Source organism: Armigeres subalbatus, chromosome 3, assembly GCF_024139115.2.
Source record: "Armigeres subalbatus isolate Guangzhou_Male chromosome 3, GZ_Asu_2, whole genome shotgun sequence".
Classification (NCBI taxonomy): Eukaryota; Metazoa; Arthropoda; class Insecta; order Diptera; family Culicidae; genus Armigeres; species Armigeres subalbatus.
In genome coordinates this window covers 180491082-180510936 of record NC_085141.1, presented here as the reverse complement: position 1 = coordinate 180510936, position 19855 = coordinate 180491082, and positions in this window count along the sequence as shown.

Here is a 19855-nt window from a genome sequence, read left to right as displayed (position 1 = left end):
CAAAATGGGCCCCAGTATGCTGCCTTGGGGAACACCAGCTCTTACAGGTAATCTATCAGATTTAGAATTCTGGTAGTTTACCTGCAGTGAGCGATCTGATAAATAATTTTGGATCAGTTTAATGATGTACAGAGGAAAATTAAAATTCATCAATTTTACAATCAAACCTTCATGCCAAACACTGTCAAATGCTTTCTCTATATCAAGAAGAGCAACTCCAGTCGAATCTCCTTCAGATTTGTTGAGCCGAATTAAGTTCGTAACTCTTAATAATTGATGAGTGGTTGAATGCCCATGGCGAAAACCAAATTGCTCATCAGCAAAAATAGAATTGTCATTAATATGAACCATCATTCTATTTAAAATAATCTTTTCAAACAGTTTGCTTATTGAAGAAAGCAAACTGATTAAGGATAACTAGAAGCCTCAGCTGGATTTTTGTCCGGCATCAAAATTGGAACAACTTTGGCGTTTTTCCATTTATCTGGGAAGTAGGGGTAACGGCTCAAACCTTGGCCCATTATGCTACAGTTGAGCACATTTATCGTTATAAATCTTCATATATTGCATTTCCAACCAGAATTATGACACCAGCCAGCTTGCTTACATTTGGTTTTGACGCCAAATAGCAAAAAACGACGATGAATCTCCACAGTATCCCATTTAAACCAGCGAAAGTCTCGAGAGAAATGGACAAAAGTTCGGCATCCTTGTCCCTATCAGGTGGATAATTTTTCAGCTCACTTGGGACGAGTGAGTGTTGATTTCGAACATACGAGAGATAAAGATGGGTTGCTGTTTATAGTACCAGTCATTTTGCTTGCGTTAAATAAAGGCAGCATGCAAACAAATAGAGAGAATCAAATCAGCGTGAATTCTAATTGGTTGCATGTAAAATACTACCACACTGACTGTGAGGGTGCGTTTCAGATGCCCCCAATAGACCTGTGCAGGAGTTCATCAAATTCACTCACCTGATGGATTTTGACATTTGAGCGTCTTCTCGAACAAAAGTTCATTTTGCGTTCATTATGCGACCCGCTCAAACGTCATAATTTCTTGGGGGAGTTCATTTTGCGTTAGTCTATAGCACGCTTACCAAGGACATGCTAACGAAAATACTATTATATGAATAATTTATTTCCCAAATATTTACCATATTTGCAAGTGTAGAAGTTTAAAAAAATGAAAACTGTATTAAAAACTGCACTTGCAAAAGGCTACATGTTCTAACCCTCATGTTGTACCTTCAAACAAATTGCATACGTTAATTATTGGCTGCCGCATAATTTTGAGATTTACTGCTAGTTGAAACCATGGCAGTTGTGTTGCTCTCGCTCTTGCGATACTCTCAAAGAAACTTTTTTCCAAAACGTAAACAACGCTTTAGGTGGGGATGATGCATAACGCACTACTAAAGAAAGCCAATTGTAAAACTTATTCTAGGAAATTCCTTGCTTTGTACTGTGCATAAACAGTTATAACTGTGAAAACTACCTGATATTATTACACAATTATTTATAAATAAAATTATTGGATGCTTGTTTTTAACTCTGCCTGCATTGAAGTTTTATGATTGGTACGTGCGTTTGATTCCACTCCTCTCTATATCGATCAGCTGTTGTGAATCCTCTCAAAACTCTCACGTGTTTCGACTGCCCGAGTTGAAAGAATACTTTTTCGGTATCATTTTACAGATCAAAATACTTTTTGCAAGCAATAGTAAATCTAAATTATGATGAAGGTATTTGTCAAATAATTTGACTTGAAATTATTCACATGAAATGACGTTGAAAGTTTATCTAATGAAACATACGATCCATTGTATCTTTCCATTATTAAATGAGAAAATGTTTGTAGGATTCGTGCAAAAGATGATAAAACTAAATATTCTTACACTGATTGAATCATTTATTTGCGAAATTATGAAGAAAATGATGTATCGAACCACGAAAGGTTGATGCTTGAATCGTGTTTGGAAGCCGTAAGGTAGGCAATTATTTTTGGTATGTTCTGCGAATGAAAGCGATTATATCGTGATTCGAGAAAAGCATCATGAGGGCCCATTTACAAACTACATGATGTTTCAGGTTGTGGGAGGGTACTTGTCTGAGCGTTAAGGACATTATAAATTTCAGAATCCTACCATACATGAAGCATTACTAGAGGCTTGGTGTGGTTTGAGTTTAGCGTTATGTAATTTGCGAATGAAACTCAACCGCTGAGTGGATTAACCTGTTTTAACAAAAATTCTTAGCAACCTAATCGCAAGCATCGGATATTCTATCTGCAGCTTTCGGTTATTTTCTCCAGTACGGGTTATTGGTGAGAATGTTTTGATTTTAGAGTTTCACCTATACTAACGTAGTGCTACAAATCGATAGCACATGCCACCATTTGGCTATGGGTGCCCCCAGTATTATCCAAAAAAGTTTTGTTTAATTATGTCGCTATACTAATGGAAATTGTGAAATAAAAATGATAGCTGACATAGTGTGGTTGTTATCCATTCATCTGGTGTGCGAAAGCAGGTATGTTCATTCAGAAAACTCTTTTATTGGGCAAAAGAAAAACTCTAGTACAGCCAGCCTGCATAAGTCAACGAAACATGGCTGCTAAAAAACCGAGTCAAAGTGATTTTTCACGCAAGATAAATGCTTGTAATAGTTTGAGAAGTGTATAAATCTAGAGTTATGAAGCAGATATATGTTTGATACACTTTTCTATAGAAGCAGTGGTTAATATCTCCCTACAAATCGATGTATCATCGCTAAAATATTGATTAATTTACGTGATGAGCCAATGTTACATCCAGGGCCAACATTACCGCCGGTTACCCTATGCCAATTGAAAACATTTCTCGGGTACTAATTCAAAAGGACGTATGTGATTTCGTAAACAAAGATTCAAACGTCGATTAGTCCGATCTGATGGCACTCCCACGCAAACCAACACCACCAACAGGTAGCCAAAGCCTACCCTATCTGTCTATGGTGATGGTCTGCAAGGGAGGGCTATCAGATCGGACTTATCGACGTTTGAACCTTTGTTTACAAAACCACATACGTCCTTTTGAATAAGTACCCGAGATTTGTTAAATAAATTAACCAAAAAGGATAAAGAGCTCTCAGGAAGTTTTTTGATAAGTATGTAGAAAATACCATCATCATCCGGGGCTTTCATACTTTTAAATTTTTTAGTAATAGATCTCACTTCATCCAAATTAGTTCCCAACGAAGGGTCAAAAACATTATCTTGGTTGAGAATGTCTTCGAAGCTCCGTGTAACCTGATCCTCAATTGGACTAGTGAGACGTGGACTAAAATTATGGGCACTCTCGAACTGCTGAGCAAGTTTGAGCCTTTTCGCCATTTGTTAATAAAATTTTATTTCCCTCTTTAAGCCCTGGAATTGGCTTTTGAGGTTTTTTAAGAATTTTCGTTAATTTCCAAAAGAGTTTCGAACTGGGATCCAACTTCGAGACATTATTCTCAAAGTTGGTATTTCTCAGAATAGCGAAACGTTTTTTAATTTCATTTTGCAAATCTCGCCAAATAACTTTCAACGCGGGATCGCGAGTTCTTTGGTATTGCCTTCGCCTCACATTTTTAAGACGGATCAGTAGCTGAAGATCGTCGTCAATAATAATGGAGTTGAATTTAATTTCACATTTAGGAATTGCAATGCCTCTGGTTTCGACAATTAAATTTGTCAAAGATACGAGCGCATTGTCAATATCACTTTTGGTATCCAAAGGAATATTAACATCAAAATTCCTTTCGATAGGGTAAAACGACCTATTATGGAGGGCTTAAGCGCCGCATAGAAACAAAATTGATTTCGAAAATTCTTTAAAAATTACTGTTTATCTTTTTTCATATTGCAGTAGTCGAATAGGATGCTGGTTAACTCTAGTTTCGTAAATATTACGTCAATTGTGCTAAACTTATGTTGTTTTGATTTTATCACAATAAAAACAAAATACCACAATAATAGGACGCTGTTGCCTATTGTTGCGGTATTTTTTGAAGGTCAGTCCTATTGTTGTGGTATTGCCTGTATTTCTTATGGAGAGCGATACCACAACAATAGGACCTTAGCACTACCGCAATAATAGGCTCAAAGGAAGCATTTTTTTAATGGAAAACGTTGATTTTATATCATTTTGAACGGAATTTTGTCAAAAAAAAGGTGTTCTAGAGGTTGATTCCATGAGTTCTAGCGGATCCATAATTGTTTTTAATGGTATTATATCCAGGATGGACTATTTAAACACTACCACAACATTAGGACATACCACAACGATAGGACGTTTTACCCTATATGTTTTATATAAATCCCAATCAGCTCTATGATAATTAAAAGTAGAGCTGATTGGATTATAAATGGCTTCTTGTGAGATTTCAAATGTCACAGGAAGGTGATCAGTGTCAAAGTCAGCATGAGTTACCAATTGGCCACACAGCTGACTTGAATCCGTTAAAACTAAATCAATTGTAGAAGGATTTCGACTGTAAGAAAAACAAGTAGGGCCATTGGGATATTGAATAGTATAATATCCCGCAGAGCAATCTTCAAATAAAATTTTGCCATTGGAATTGCTTTGAGCATTATTCCATGAACGGTGTTTGGCATTGAAGTCACCAATTACGAAGAATTTTGATTTGTTGCGAGTCAGAATTTGAAGATAAGCTTTCAACAAATTCTTTTGCTGCCCATTGCATTGAAAAGGCAAATAGGCTGCAATGAAGGAAAATTGACCAAAATTTGTTTCAACAGAAACTCCCAAGGTTTCAAAAACTTTGGTTTCAAACGAAGAAAATAATTTATGTTTGATACGTCTATTGATGACAATGGCGACCCCACCACAGGCGCTGTCAAGACGATCATTTCTGTAGATAAAATAATTTGGATCTCTTTTAATGGAGAGTCCGGGCTTTAAATAAGTTTCTGTTTTAATGGCAATATGCACATTATGAACTGTTAGGAAGTTGAATAATTCATCTTCCTTACCCTTTAGAAAGCGGGCATTCCAATTTAGAACTTTCACAAAATTATTTGGATCCATTAAAACGGAGTCCGATAACATTTTTTGTGTGTACTTTATACCTACCTGAACAGCTTCAGGTATGGTATTTGCTTTGAACATTGCATCAATCATGTAATGCAATTGTTTAGTTAAAAAAATCAAAATCGGAAGCAGACATGCTACCTGAATCGGCAACATGACCGTTATTTTCCGTTGGGACATGGGTATAAACCTCATTTTGAGAAGAGAAATTTTGTCTACCAGCAGCGATGTTTGCATACGTGGGTACATTGGAAAAATTTGAATTTACTGAAGTACTTGCTACCCGTTGAGGAGCAGCAAAATTTGTTCGTGGATTGTGGTAGGTATTTTTTTTTTTTTTACAAGGGAGAATGCATTTACACACTAACCCAGTACACGTGCATTGTAGTTGCCAAACTACCACACGGAAGTGTACTGGAGTGTCGGACTCGACCATACCGGTAATACCGACTAAACTCCCTTGGGCTCCACCATCGTTTCCTCCAGGAACTACCTCGCAGTACTACTTCTGGGGGGATGGCAGTACTAAGCGTACTCGCTCATCATCGCTCACACAGGCACTCGTCCCACGCGAGACTGACTCGCACCCCATTCACTCCATTTGAGTCTTACTTGGATGCTCTCCCGGACGCTCCGCTGCCATGCCTCGAGGTGTCAATAGCGGTAACTGCCTGGGCCTACAGATATTGCGCTACGACACTCTGCCTCAGCACGAGCAGATCAATCACACCACTGCCGAAGCAGACCATACGCTACCCTGCCGAAGCAGGGACACTCCCCATGCACCACATGTGCACAACTGTAGGTGTGTGGGTACAACCCACTGCTACCCTGCCGCCGAAGCAGCTTCTCCAAAGACCATTCGCTCCATGTGACCCTTTTCAGGTGCTCACTCTAACACTCCACTGCAATGCCTCGAGGTGTCGATGGGATACCTCGACTCCTGCCTCAGCATGTGCAGTCCATACTCAGACTTCTGCTGCGCTTTGAGGTGACAATAGCGGCGGAGACACGCTATGACACTCCTGCCTCAGCACAACCAGATCACTCACTCCCTGCCGAAGCAGCTCACGCGCTACCCTACCGAAGTAGGTACACTCCACAACTTATTCTAACACTCCACTGCCATGCCTCGAGGTGTCGATAGCGGTATGTGGGGACTAATCAACGATACTACGCTGCGACACTCTTACCTTAGCATGTGCAGTCCATACTCAGACTTCTGCTGCGCTTCGAGGCTGCCATAGCGGCGGCGACTCGCTATGACACTCCTGCCTCAGCACAAACAGATCACTCACTCCCTGCCGAAGCAGCTCACGCACTACCCTACCGAAGTAGGGACACTCCACATGCCAGTTGGCACTCCCTCCCTGGGCTTGTGCTTTTGAAGCGGCACACAGTCGCTTTGATAGAGTCCGCTTACGGGCACTTGTGGTTTTTTGGGAGGGATTTTAGCAGAGCCCACTGCTAAATCCCACCACGCCCTAGGCAGTTCTCCCTGACTCGCAGACAGCTGGGGAGGGTCGTCAAGCCCTATGGACATCATGCTGTTCCTGCTGTCCCTGCTGCCCCAAGAATTGTGGTGGGTATGAATTGCTCGACCGGTAACCGGTTTCGAAATTTGAGCGTTTGAAAAATTTGTAGTGGTCGAATCTGGGATCCGATTGGAATTTCCGTCATCAATTTTGCACGGGAATTCAAAACTTTTGCGTGAAGGGCATTCCCAGAAATTGGATTTATGATTGCCCCCACAATTTGCGCACTTAAATTTATTGGATTCTTCTCTCACAGGACATGCGTCCTTGGCGTGAGAGGTTCCACCACAAATCATGCATTTAGCATCCATGTGACAATGTTTGGTTCCATGACCCCACTTTTGGCACTTACGGCACTGGGTGGGGTTTTGGAAATTTCCCCCAGGCCTGCGGAAATGTTCCCATGTAACACGGACATGGGACATAATACAGGCCTTTTCCAAACTTTTCATATTATTTAGTTCACTTTTGTTAAAATGAACTAAATAAAATTCTTGAGAAATCTGGGAAGTACCAGAGTGGGATTTCTTTTTCATCTTAATTACTTGGACTGGTGAAAATCCAAGTAATTGAGAAATTTCAATTTTAATCTCATTCAGTGATTTGTCATCACTGGGGAGACCTTTCAAGACGACTTTGAACAATCGCTCAGTTTTGTCGTCGTATGTGAAGAATTTATGGCGCTTCTCAGTTAAATACTGTAGAAGACGTTTGCGATCGTCAAAGGATCCCGGCAAAACGCGGCAGTCACCCTTCCTAGCAATCTGAAATGAAACCTTGATCCCCTGAAGGTTACTCAAAATCTCATTCCGGAAGCCAGAAAACTCGGCAACATATACCACAATTGGCGGAATCCTTTGTTTCTTCGCATGAATCGAATCACCTGGGCTAAAGGTAGATTCGATTTGCTCAATTTCATCATTAATCAAATCGAACTGATTGCTCAGTTCGATAGGAGAAGAAACAATGTCAACATTAGATTTAGAAAGAATATCTGAAGTCTCCAGCTTCCTTCTATTTTTTCCGCGCTTAGGCAGGACGGTCTTGAAACCTTGTTTCTTTGAAGGAAGTTGAGAATCCAGAGACTCCCCCTTCCTCTTGTTTTTATTAATGCTCATGGCTGAGCGTGGAGACGTGACCTTCTAAGAGGTTTTTTCCCAGAACGGTGTCCCTGCAGGATTACCACCGCTTGTCGGAATTTTACTTCCGCAAACGGGTCCAACGTAAAACGAAGGCACGGGTCCTTGCAAAGATCGTAACGGGATCAGTGGGTACAAATAGCGCTAAGAAGCACCGTTGAAATTAAAATAGCTTCGGGTAGTATTAAAAACTTCCTTCCGCAAAGAGAGAAAGAACCGCACAGCACGAATGCACGATGCGGTCTGATTTTCGCCATTTGTTAATAAAATGTTATTCCCTTCTTTAAGCGCTGGAACTGGCTTTTGAGGTTTTTTTTAAGGAATTTTCGTTAATTTCCAAAAGGTTTCGAACTGGGATCCAACTTCGAGACATTATTCTCAAAGTTGGTATTTCTCAGAATATACCAAATAACTTTCAACGCGGGATTGCGAGTATTTTGGTATTGCCTTCACCTCACATTTTTAGGACAGATCAGTAGATCGTCGTCAATAATAATGGAGTTGAATTTAATTTCTCATTTAGGAATTGCAATGCCTTTGGCTTCGACAATTAAATTGGTCAAAGATACGAGCGCATTATTAATATCAGAGTGTAAAATAATCGAAATTTTTTGGTGAAGTCCATTTTTCTTCATTTGTCAGTTCACTTCCGACACATTCATAGTCGGCTCTGGACAGTCAATATTCAGTTGAATATTAGTCATTGAATATTTATGCACATTTTACAAATTGATAAATTATCTGAAATCTGAACACGTTTCAAATGAGTAAAGTAATGTATCACATAGAACTGAATCCGATTTTCATCCGCGAGGCACTTTCAACGGTAAACATCAACATAAACAATGCTAATTATGTTTTTTTCTGCACATAGTAAACACACTCAGTGACAGTCGAATGAATGAGTTCGTGGAGTAGTCGTCTGACTATGTCATTCTATGTTTTGAATATTCATGCGATGTTTGTCAATATTCGGACCGAAGTTGCTTCATGAAGATGAATATTTTAAGCTCTGATTAATATCACTTTTAGAATCGAGAGGAGTATTAAGCTGACTACACAGCTGACTTCAATCCGTTAAAAATAAATCAATAGTAGTAGGATTTCGACCGACCATGTTTGGGTGCCAACAACCAAAATCAGGAATCATTTTGAAAAGTGAAAATAGAATATTAATTGTGAACGCTAAGGTAGTGTTCAATATTTAATCACAAAATAGACTAAATTTACTTTGTAATTACGTAATAACCTTTTCGATCGTGTTTTACTTCATTTTGTAACACTAAGCAAAAAATCGAAAAAAAAAACTTTTTAGTAGTCACACGATAAAAAAAGTTTTCTTTGTTAATCGAAACATAGGCATCTGTTTGGATCGGCACAAAAAGATCGTGCTTATACAGCGCATTCATGACATATGTCAAAATATCCATATCTATTATCTGTTACGTCGGGGTCGACAACCGACCACCTTCCCCTATAATATCCCGCAGAACAATCTTTAAATAAAATTTTATCATTGGAATTGCTTTGTGCATTATTCCATTAACGGTGTTTGGAAATCATCAATTATGATTTTTTTTTTGTTGCGAGTTAGAATTTGAAGATCAGCTCTTAACAAATTCCTTTGCTGCCTATTGCACTGGAAAGGCAAGTAGGCAGCAATAAAAGAGAATTGTCCAAAATTTGTTTCAACAGAAACTCCAAAGGTTTCGAAAACTTTGGTTTCAAACGAAGAATATAATTTGTGTTTGATACGTCTATTAATGACAATGGCGACCCCACCACAGGCGCTGTCAAGACGATCATTTCAGTAAATAAAATAATTTGGATCTTTTTTGATGAAAATACCAGGTTTTAAATATGCTTCAGTTATAATGGCAATGTGCACATCATGAACTGATTTGAGGTTGAATAATTCATCTTCCTTGCCGGGCAGTCCAATTTAAAATTTTCAAAGAATTATTTGGATCCATTAAAATGAAAGCTGTCGGGAATCCAAAGTACCTTAAAATGTATTCCAACATCAGATAATTGTTAAATATCTTGGCTGTGCATATGCACAGCACAGGTTTCGAAATGTACAAATTGATATGAAATTTGCGAAAAAGAATCCACGTGTCTTGGAGGGACTCGAACCCTTAACCTCGTGATAATTCCTACACAACAAGACCACTTAAAGGTCACGTTTGCGTAAAAGCCATCAGAAGCCGAATACCAACCTCAACCGGTTAGCTCTTTTTTGCAAATTGAATATCTTTGTTGTATATCCACAGTCAAGCGAGTGCACATTGTTTATTAAACGAGAGGATCACACTCTATGCCCATGCGAATCAATCACATTCTGCTGTGCCAAAGGCTTGCTTTGATTTGATGTTTGATTGCCCTACGCATGCGGTCGCGTATACTCAGACGACTAAAGACGGTGGATGACCGACAATTAATTGCATATTATTCGGCAACTCGACCGTACGAAAACCTGAAAACAAATGTAGTTCTCATTCACCATACTTTTTACGTATAAGAGTGACTTGACATTCGCGTACAAGAATGAATGACACATAACCTAAACATAATTAGACTTTGCCTCATATGCCCAATCTATAATACTAAGGACACATCTATAGTACTTTTACCATGGTACAGGAGGACAAGAACATTATTCCAAGACTATCTTTGATAAAGACAATAATTGGTATGATACTCATTTCAAGATGCTTGTACCATGGTACTTATACCACCAGTGTGTCATTAGTATAAGAAAGGGCACAGACTAGAGTGTGCCAATTACAGAGGGATCACCCTTTTGAACTCGGCGTACAAAATCCTGTCGCGTATCCTGTTTAACAGACTGAGACCGCTTGAGGAGTCCTTCGTCGGCGAATACCAGGCAGGTTTTCGTGAGGGCCTAGCGTGCAACGCTGCATGGCTCGAAATCAAGTATTCGGATTGCAGACGAGTGTCAACCGCGATTGTGACCTTAGACGGATTGAAGCAGGGTGATGCACTTTCGAATTTATTGTTCAACATTGCACTCGAAGGCGCTATTAGGAGATCTGGCGGCACTATCATCACACGGTCGCATATGCTCCTGGGCTTTGCGGACGACATCGACCTTATAGGAATCGATCGCAGAGCAGTAGTGGAGGGTGAAGAGGAAGACGGCGAGGATAGGCTTAACCATTAACTCTACCAAGACAAAGTACATGGTGGCAGGTAGAGATAGGGGAAGACCTAGTGATGTTGGTGCATAGGTAGTGCTTGATGTGGACGTGTTTGAAGTTGTTGAAGAATTTGTTTACCTTGGAATACTTGTGACATGTGACAATGACGTTTCCCGAGAAGTGAAAAGACGTATTGCTGCCGCGAATAGGGCCTTCTACGGATTACGTAACAAACTTAGGTTCCGCCACATACAGACGGAAACGAAATTTGCTCTATATGAAATTCTCAATTCTAGTTTCAAATTCTCGGCGATCCTCAATGGCAGCATTTCTTAACAAATTTAATAAATTTCATTCGACATTCTTCAGTAACGTTGATTTTTTCTCCAACAGTCTTTTTGCGATTACTCTGAAGCACAATGGCCAGATGACGGCATTCCCTGTCTTATGATAAAAACATCATTTTGCATCAATTGCATCAACAACGCAAAGTGGTCTCCTAGTTACGGGTTGTCATTGGTCTATTTTGCATTCATTTCTAAATAAAAATATTGCAATATATTTCAAACCATTTAGTAGTGGTTACCTGATGCCATGTAGCTTTTACTAATATTTCACATAACCAGTACGTAGAAATCACGTAAATTTCACCTGAATAAACACGTAACTATTTTCAAACTGCACGTCATTAGTACTGGAAAATCCAGTCAGATTCACCTGACAAAACACGTAACTTAACGAAGCCAAATTTTGTTCAGGTTACATACTGTTCAGGTCACTCTTACGTGAAAAGCATGGTGGATGAGAACCACATTTGTTTTCAGGTAAATATGACGTGGAAATTTTTCAGAGTGCGAGATTCAAATATTTTTCATTTGTTTCGGTAAAAGATATTTTAGTTACAAGATAAAGATTGTCGCTTCGGTTGCCTTTGTTCTGCTGTCCGAAACATGTTGGGTACCTAACTGTCAAATCGTATATATTTTTCCTTCATTGACATTTAGCACCCTATCCGCAAAAGATGTTCCGGACGACAATCGACAATCTTTATCTTGTAACTAAAATATCTTTTGTTTTGGTGTTGGTTGCGATTTCGGCGCCTTTCTTGGCAACAATATAATGGTTTGATTTATTTAAAAATTTGAAAAAACATGAATGGAACACTGATGAAAAAACAAGCGAGTTTGTTCTATTTTGCTCCAGATTCAAACTAGAATAGTGGTCGAAAATTTGGAATGAAACTGAATCATTACTGATTTCACTCTAAGGTCTACAACATCGATTCTACAAGAGATGCACTAAATTACGACCCATCGAGTAAAGCAGCCACGCACTCTGTTTCCTTAGAGACGTCGAATAATTATTATCGGACTACATAATATGACATACTGTACCGCTCATAATAAAATCTACTCATACGCGCCAAATAGTCGCCTAAGAAAAACATACCTCCAGAAAAAAGCTACTTCGATATTTTTTCAAATTTGGCCGCCACGTGGTGCATTCTGGCGGCGAATGCTTGGATAGCATGTGCTATGGGCCTTTTCACGAGACGTTTAAAAACAGCTGATTTCATCGTCAATTGACAGTTCTTCTATGAAAGTGACAGCTTCGGACTTGCAGGCCTGTTCAGCTTTTGTAAACAAGTGCAGTCTCGGCAGTGTCACATGAAAAGGCCTATATGAGCTGCGGAGAAATTTTTCACATCTATGAGAGCCAGGGTTCGTAATGCTCACTCAATCTCAGGAGCACAGGATACTCCCTCACGAAAATTTTCGGGGAGAAACCGCTTTTCGGGAAAGAAAAACAGCCTGGAGAGTGATAACCATTTTTCGCTCACTTCGATTGCCGCCAAACGTTGGTTTCCTCTTTTTCTTTCATGTTCGAGTCTTTTCGTAGCACCATAAATGCAAATGGTAGTAGCTTATGTGGAACAAATAACTTAACGCTCTAATACAGATAGCGTGGTGGTGTGGCTAGAGTAAGCGCATCCCCATAGCTATTATTGTTACTATTCTGGGTTCGAGTCCCGGCGCGGCCATACAATTTTGTAATTGCTCTGCGATAATTCTCGCGAAAAGTGAGTGCGAGGTAAAAGTGATGAAACGAAAAACGGATTTTCATCTAATAAGCAAGATTTTCGTTCATCTTCCCAGGCTAATTCTGGAGAAAAGATTGATGGGTGAAAGATGATCCTCAACATAAACAACGAAAAAAGATTCTCCCTTGGCCCGAAAAACGCTTGCTTTGGTCTCATTGAAATGAAAAGTCGAAACCCTGAATGAGAGCCTTGGAAAATGACCACGAAAGTTGTCATTTTGTTGCAAGGCACAATTTATGAAGCAGAAAATGTAAACTATAGACATCAACAAACGCTGATCATTGATAGATTACTAAAAATAATTGATAATTGATCAACGGAAACGACCGAAACAACTGCAAATTAAAGTTACTAGATATAAAGTCTGGCGGAGTGAAAACCGTGAGATTTTCCAATCAGAAAAACTCAAAGGTGCAGCCCAATCGGGTTGTACGCAAAGGTGACGTTGAACTACGTAGCTGTATGTAATGTACAGGTTTTCGACTATTCTATGCGATGAGACCAAACCAAGCGTTTTTCAATCTGCTTTTGTTGTTTATCCTATGCTCCTGAGATTGAGTGAGCATTACGAAAACTGGTGATGTATATAATTTTTGGACCAACATTTGAAAAGGAAGATAAAAATAAAATTTTCAAATAATCGAGGATGAACAACACGTTCACGATGAAAGCGTTCACATATTCAAATTATCAATTGATAAGAACTCGTTAGAGAGTAAGAATCGTTCGATAATTGTATCTCGATTCGAAGCATTGGTAAATGCTACTTTTGAACTTATTTTCCTTATTTTCCAAACATCCGATTGAACTTCATTGCTGACATTAAATTGGTATTACATTTAATTACATTTGGTTTAAAATTTGAAAGGCACAACACTGGCTGATAGTGTACAACTGCAGCCTTCGCCGACGCAAACTGGAACAGAGACTAAGCAGCCGTCACTAAGTCTGTCTAAGCCCCTGGTGGCTCATTGCAAAAAAAAAACATCGCGAAAGCTGGGCTGTCAACGGCGTTTGGTAGTCATTCTATGCAGGAAGTCGGAGTAGACGCGACAAAGAAGTTTGACAGTTTATTGATAATAATTATTATTCCTTCACGTGAGTTGCGTCGGACTTAGCGTTTACTCCGGCAGACACCTACGAATCAGCAAAAACGAGCCAAAGAAAGTTTACCAGAACGCATTCACTGCAGCAGCGAAGAAGATTCGGGTCCGCGACGTTAGGCATAATGGACGTTAGGCATAACGGACGTTAGGCATAATGTATGTTATGCCTAACGTTCATCATGCCTAACATACTTATGCCTAACGTATTTATTCCTAACGCACGGGGTATATCCAAAGATTCCGAGCTCCTCTATTGGCATCAATAGACGTAAGCAAGAAGCTGGCGTCAAACGCCCCAAGCTTTCGAGCGAAAACGCACGTCTAAGTTAGCAGAAACGAACTGCACCAGCTAAAAGCCCTGCAATGGCGGACATAAGAAGCTTTCAGTTAATAACTAAAGAAATGCTAATAGAATAGTTGAAAAGCAGGCGAAGTTCCAGCTGGAATGTAGTGCTATGGAAGAAGAAGTTTGCGATGCACTTACGAGATTGACTGATTCACCGAAACCGAGTGTTAAAATGTTAGCAAGTTTTTAATAGTAAGTATTATCTTACATAGATATTATAACAAACTAGAGTCAGATTTTACGCGGAGGAAATGGGCCGCGTAAATTAAAACAACGTAAAAGAACGCGTAAATCCCTAAATATGTCTGAATAAACCGGAAATCCTGAAATTCGAATGAAAAAAATCGCATAAAAAGCGATGTCTGTAAAAATAACCGCGTAAAAAACGACTTCAGTGTACATCGGGTATGAAGCGTTGACTCATCCTTGATCGAATGGTCGAAGAAAATTGAAAATCCATGGAGAAACGGCTGAGATATTAACGATCAAAGTCTATCATATTTTCGTGACGTTTTTCAATTTTTTGCAATCGTAAAGTGTACCCCAATATAGAAAAGACAGACGTAGTTCTACGTCAAAAATCTTGTTAGATTTTGGCAGCCCTTGAAAAAGTTCAAGCTCTCGCACGATTGTTAACTTTTATAAAGTAGCTTTCACAAAGCAAAATACTTTTTCCACATTTTATTCACGAAAAATCAAATAGAATGTTGGTCAACTAGTAAATCCAGGAACAAATTCCTTTACCTTTTTCTTCGGATTTTGTAGCTTTTTATATTTTTGGAATAATTTTCCAATATTTTTATCAGCACTATCTCAATACTCTCCATTGCTTCAAGCCCATTTGAAGCATCATGTTCGATTGGATCCCGCAAATGACAGTTCGATTGGTGACCTGTCAGTGTCTTCGCCAGACTTTATATCTAGTGACTTTACTGCAAACGACCAAAACTTTTACACGGCCGTGTAAAAAAAAATACCACACGAAATTTTTGCAAAGTTGCTCCATTTTGCATGATTGAAATGAGTGGATTGAAATCATGAAAAAAAATTTACTCGGATTTTCGAATTTTGAACTGAAAACTTTTTTTACACGGAACGCATCCCCCGTGTAAAAAAAGAATCGGGTGTATTGCAGTGACGTTTCCTTGACCTCGATCTACCTGTGCACTGGATTTAAATTTAAGGAATTGATGTGCAGAAATGCATTGAATAACTAGATTTTGATTAGTTTAAACGACTTTGATAATTTAATTTTCCATTTGGGCTGTCAAAATATCAAAATTTTCATTTTTTGGGTCAGTGCACAGGTAAAACGTGAGGTTACGCGACGCCACTGGTGTATTATTATTATTAAGGCTTTGGTCCGATTCGTGAATTAAAATCAAATTATACTTAAAAGTGACAATTCGGAAATTATGAAATCCCCCGCTCATATGAATGGCTGGTGCTACCCAGCAAGACCAACAAAACATCTATCTAAAACGATTCAACATCCGTCAAAAGTTTTTTTTTTTTAACTAATTTTATTTGGTAATTATCTAATACATGCATTCATCTCTTAGACTAGGTGTTTCATCCTTATTTGCTATGTTATATTTTTAGTTATTATTAATACATTTCAATTGCCTCTGGCAGTTAGAATTTTTCCTCTGGTTGAATTGAACCATGTAGGAATTACAATGTTTTCAACTTAAACTAAACTTAACCTATTTTATACTAAGGGTACAAGAGTTAATCGTTGCAATAGAAGATTGCAACGATTTTTATCTAAAATTGGAAATTATTTTGTTGGACATTTGTTGCAATGTCTCAATATTAGAAATTCTAGGAAGTTCAGTGGTACTATACCACGGAGGCAACTTCAGAATCATTTTCAGAATTTTATGTTGAATCATCTGAAGTGACTTCTTTTTGGTATTGCAGCAACTAGTCCATATTGGCACAGCATACAACATGGCAGGTCTAAAATTTGTTTGTAAATCAAAAGTTTGTTCTTAAGACAAAGTTTTGATTTTCTGTTTATAAGTGGATATAGACACTTAATATATTTGTTACATTTGGCTTGAAGGCCTTCAATGTGATTTTTAAAAGTTAATTTTTGATCTAGCAGAAGTCCTAAATATTTAGCTTCGCTAGACCAATTAATTGGAACCCCATTCATAGTGACAATATGTCTGCTAGAAGGTTTCAAATAAGAAGCTCTCGGCTTATGTGGGAAAATTATAAGCTGAGTTTTGGAAGCATTCGGGAAATTTTCCATTTTGCAAGTAAACGGAGAAAATATCCAAACTTTTTGCAATCTACTACAAATGACACGAAGGCTACGCCCTTTGGCTGAGAGACCTGTGACATCTGCAAACAAAGATTTTTGACACCCTGGTGGTAAATCAGGTAAGTCAGAAGTAAAATGTTATACAAAATGGGCCACAGTATGCTGCCTTGGGGAAACCAGCCCTTACAGGTAATCTATCAGATTTCGAATTCTGATAGTTTACCTGCAGCGAGCGATCTGATAAATAATGTTGGATCAGTTTAATAATGTACAGAGATAATTAAAATTCATCAATTTTACAATCAAACCTTCATGCCAAACACTGTCAAATGCTTCCTCTATATCAAGAAGGGCAGCTCCAATCGAATATCCTCAAGATTTGTTGAGCCGAATTAAATTCGTAACTCTTAATAACTGATGAGTGGTTGAATGCCCATGGCAAAAACCAAATTGCTCATCAGCAAAAACAGAATTGTAATTAATATGAATCATCATTCTATTTAAAATAATCTTTCCAAACAGTTTGCTTATTGAAGAAAGCAAACTGATTGAGCGATAGCTAGAAGCCTCAGCTGGATTTTTGTCCGGCTTCAAAATTGGAACAACTTTGGCGTTTTTCCATTTATCTGGGAAGTATGCCAATTGAAAACATTTGTTAAATAAATTAACCAAAAGGATAAAGAGCTCTCAGGAAGTTTTTGATAGTTTGTAGAAAATACCATCATCACCCGGGGCTTTAATATTTTTAAATTTTCTAGTAATAGATCTCACTTCATCCAAATTAGTTCCCAACGAAGGGTCAAAAACATTATCTTGGTTGAGAATGTCTTCGAAGCTTCGTGTAACCTGATCCTCAATTGGACTAGTGAGACCTAGACTGCTGAGCAAGTTTTTGAGCCTTTTCGCCATTTGTTAATAAAATTTTATTTCCCTCTTTAATTCCAATCGGATCCAACTTCGAGACATTATTCTCAAAGTTGGTATTTCTCAGAATAGCGAAACGTTTTTTAATTTCATTTTGCAAATCTCGCCAAATAACTTTCAACGCGGGATCGCGAGTTCTTTGGTATTGCCTTCGCCTCACATTTTTAAGACGGATCAGTAGCTGAAGATTGTCATCAATAATAGTGGAGTTGAATTTAATTTCACATTTAGGAATTGCAATGCCTCTGGTTTCGACAATTAAATTTGTCAAAGATACGAGAGCACTATCAATATCACTTTTGGTATCGAGAGGAATATCAACATCAAAATTCCTATCGATATACATTTTGTATAAATCCCAATCAGCCCTATGATAATTGAAAGTAGAGCTGATTGGATTATAAATGGCTTCTTGTGAGATTTCAAATGTCAATCCAGTTACCAATTGGCCACACAGCTGACTTGAATCCGTTAAAACCAAATCAATTGTCGAAGGATTTCGAGTGGATGAAAAACAAGTTGGGTCATTGGGATATTGAATAGTATAATATCGCGCAGAACAATCTTCAAATAAAATGTTGCCATTGGAATTGCTTTGAGCATTATTCCATGAACGGTGTTTGGCATTGAAGTCGCCAATTACGAAGAATTTTGATTTGTTGCGAGTCAGAATTTGGAGATCAGCTTTCAACAAATTCTTTTGCTGCCCATTGCATTGAAAAGGCAAATAGGCTGCAATGAAGGAAAATTGACCAAAATTTGTTTCAACAGAAACTCCCAAGGTTTCAAAAACTTTGGTTTCAAACGAAGAAAATAATTTATGTTTGATACGTCTATTATCTGTCAAAAGTAATCTTGCTCTACGAGTAGGGTTATTTGAAAATTATTGAACTGTCATTTTTAAGTTTAATTTGATTTTAATTCGCGAATCGCGAATCGGACCAAAGCCTAAGAATACTGTACTCTGTCCAGGAGAGCTCAAAAGGGCTCTCTTCTCTTAAAGAGACGAACCAGCCTGATGATTTCTCGAATGCAAAATGGAGCAACTTTGCAAAAATTTTGTATGGGATTTTGTCTTACACGGCCGTGTAAAAAAAATCCGTGTAAAAACAGAATTGGGTGTATAATAGAGCTTGCTGACAAAGTAGGAAAGGGACGAGCCTGGAATTGACCAACGACCTCCTGCTTATAAGGCAGAAGCGGTAGTCAGAGCATCATTATCGGTCGCGAGCATTTTAATCACCCGCGCAACGCTGTCATTTTAGTTTCGTCACTCGTTTCCGTATCGGTCACTATTTTCGGCTCTCAATTTGGTTGCTGTATTCCGTACCGGTGACGTTTGACAGTTGACAGTTCATCAAATAGCAGCGCTCTTATCGCGCTACCAAATTTGGTCACCTGTCAGTTGCGCTACTGTTATAGCAGCGCGTTTAGTAGCGACCGGTAAAGTGTCAAGTAATGATACTGCGCTGCCAAACGGCTTCAACTCACCACCGGTAATCTTGCTCTCACTAGACCACCGAGCTCGTCTTGTTTTGCTACAAATTGTTCGACAATTATTTTATACAAAAGATATTTTAGTTACTAGATAAAGATTGTCGCTGTCGTCGCTGTCCGGAACATCTTTTGCTGGCGAGGATAGGTGAGCTACATGTCAAAGAAGGAAAATCCATACGATTTGACAGGTATGTACCACACATGTTTCGGACAGCAGAACAAAGGGAACCGAAGCGACAATCTTTATCTAGTACCTAAGGCTTTGGTCCGATTCGTGAATTAAAATCGAATTAAACTTAAAAGTGACAGTTCGGAAATTATGAAATCCCCCGCTCATAAGAATGGCTGGTGCTACCCAGCAAGACCAACAAAACATTTGTCAAAAATGATTCAATATCTGTCAAAAGTAATGTTGCTCTGCGAGCAGGGATATTTGGTAATTTTGAACTGCCACTTTTAAGTTTAATTCGATTTTGATTCACGAACCAAAGCCTAAAATATCTTTTTGTCTTTCTCGTACAACAAAGTTGTACCGAAAGGCTATCATTTCACTCCGCAAACAAACTTTTTATAGAAGCCTCTGAGACCCATAGTATTATATACCAATCGACTCAGCTCGACGAGCTGAGCACATGTCTGTCTGTCCGTGTGTATATATGTGTGTATGTGTGTGTATGTGTGTGCACAAAAGCTATAAAAAAAA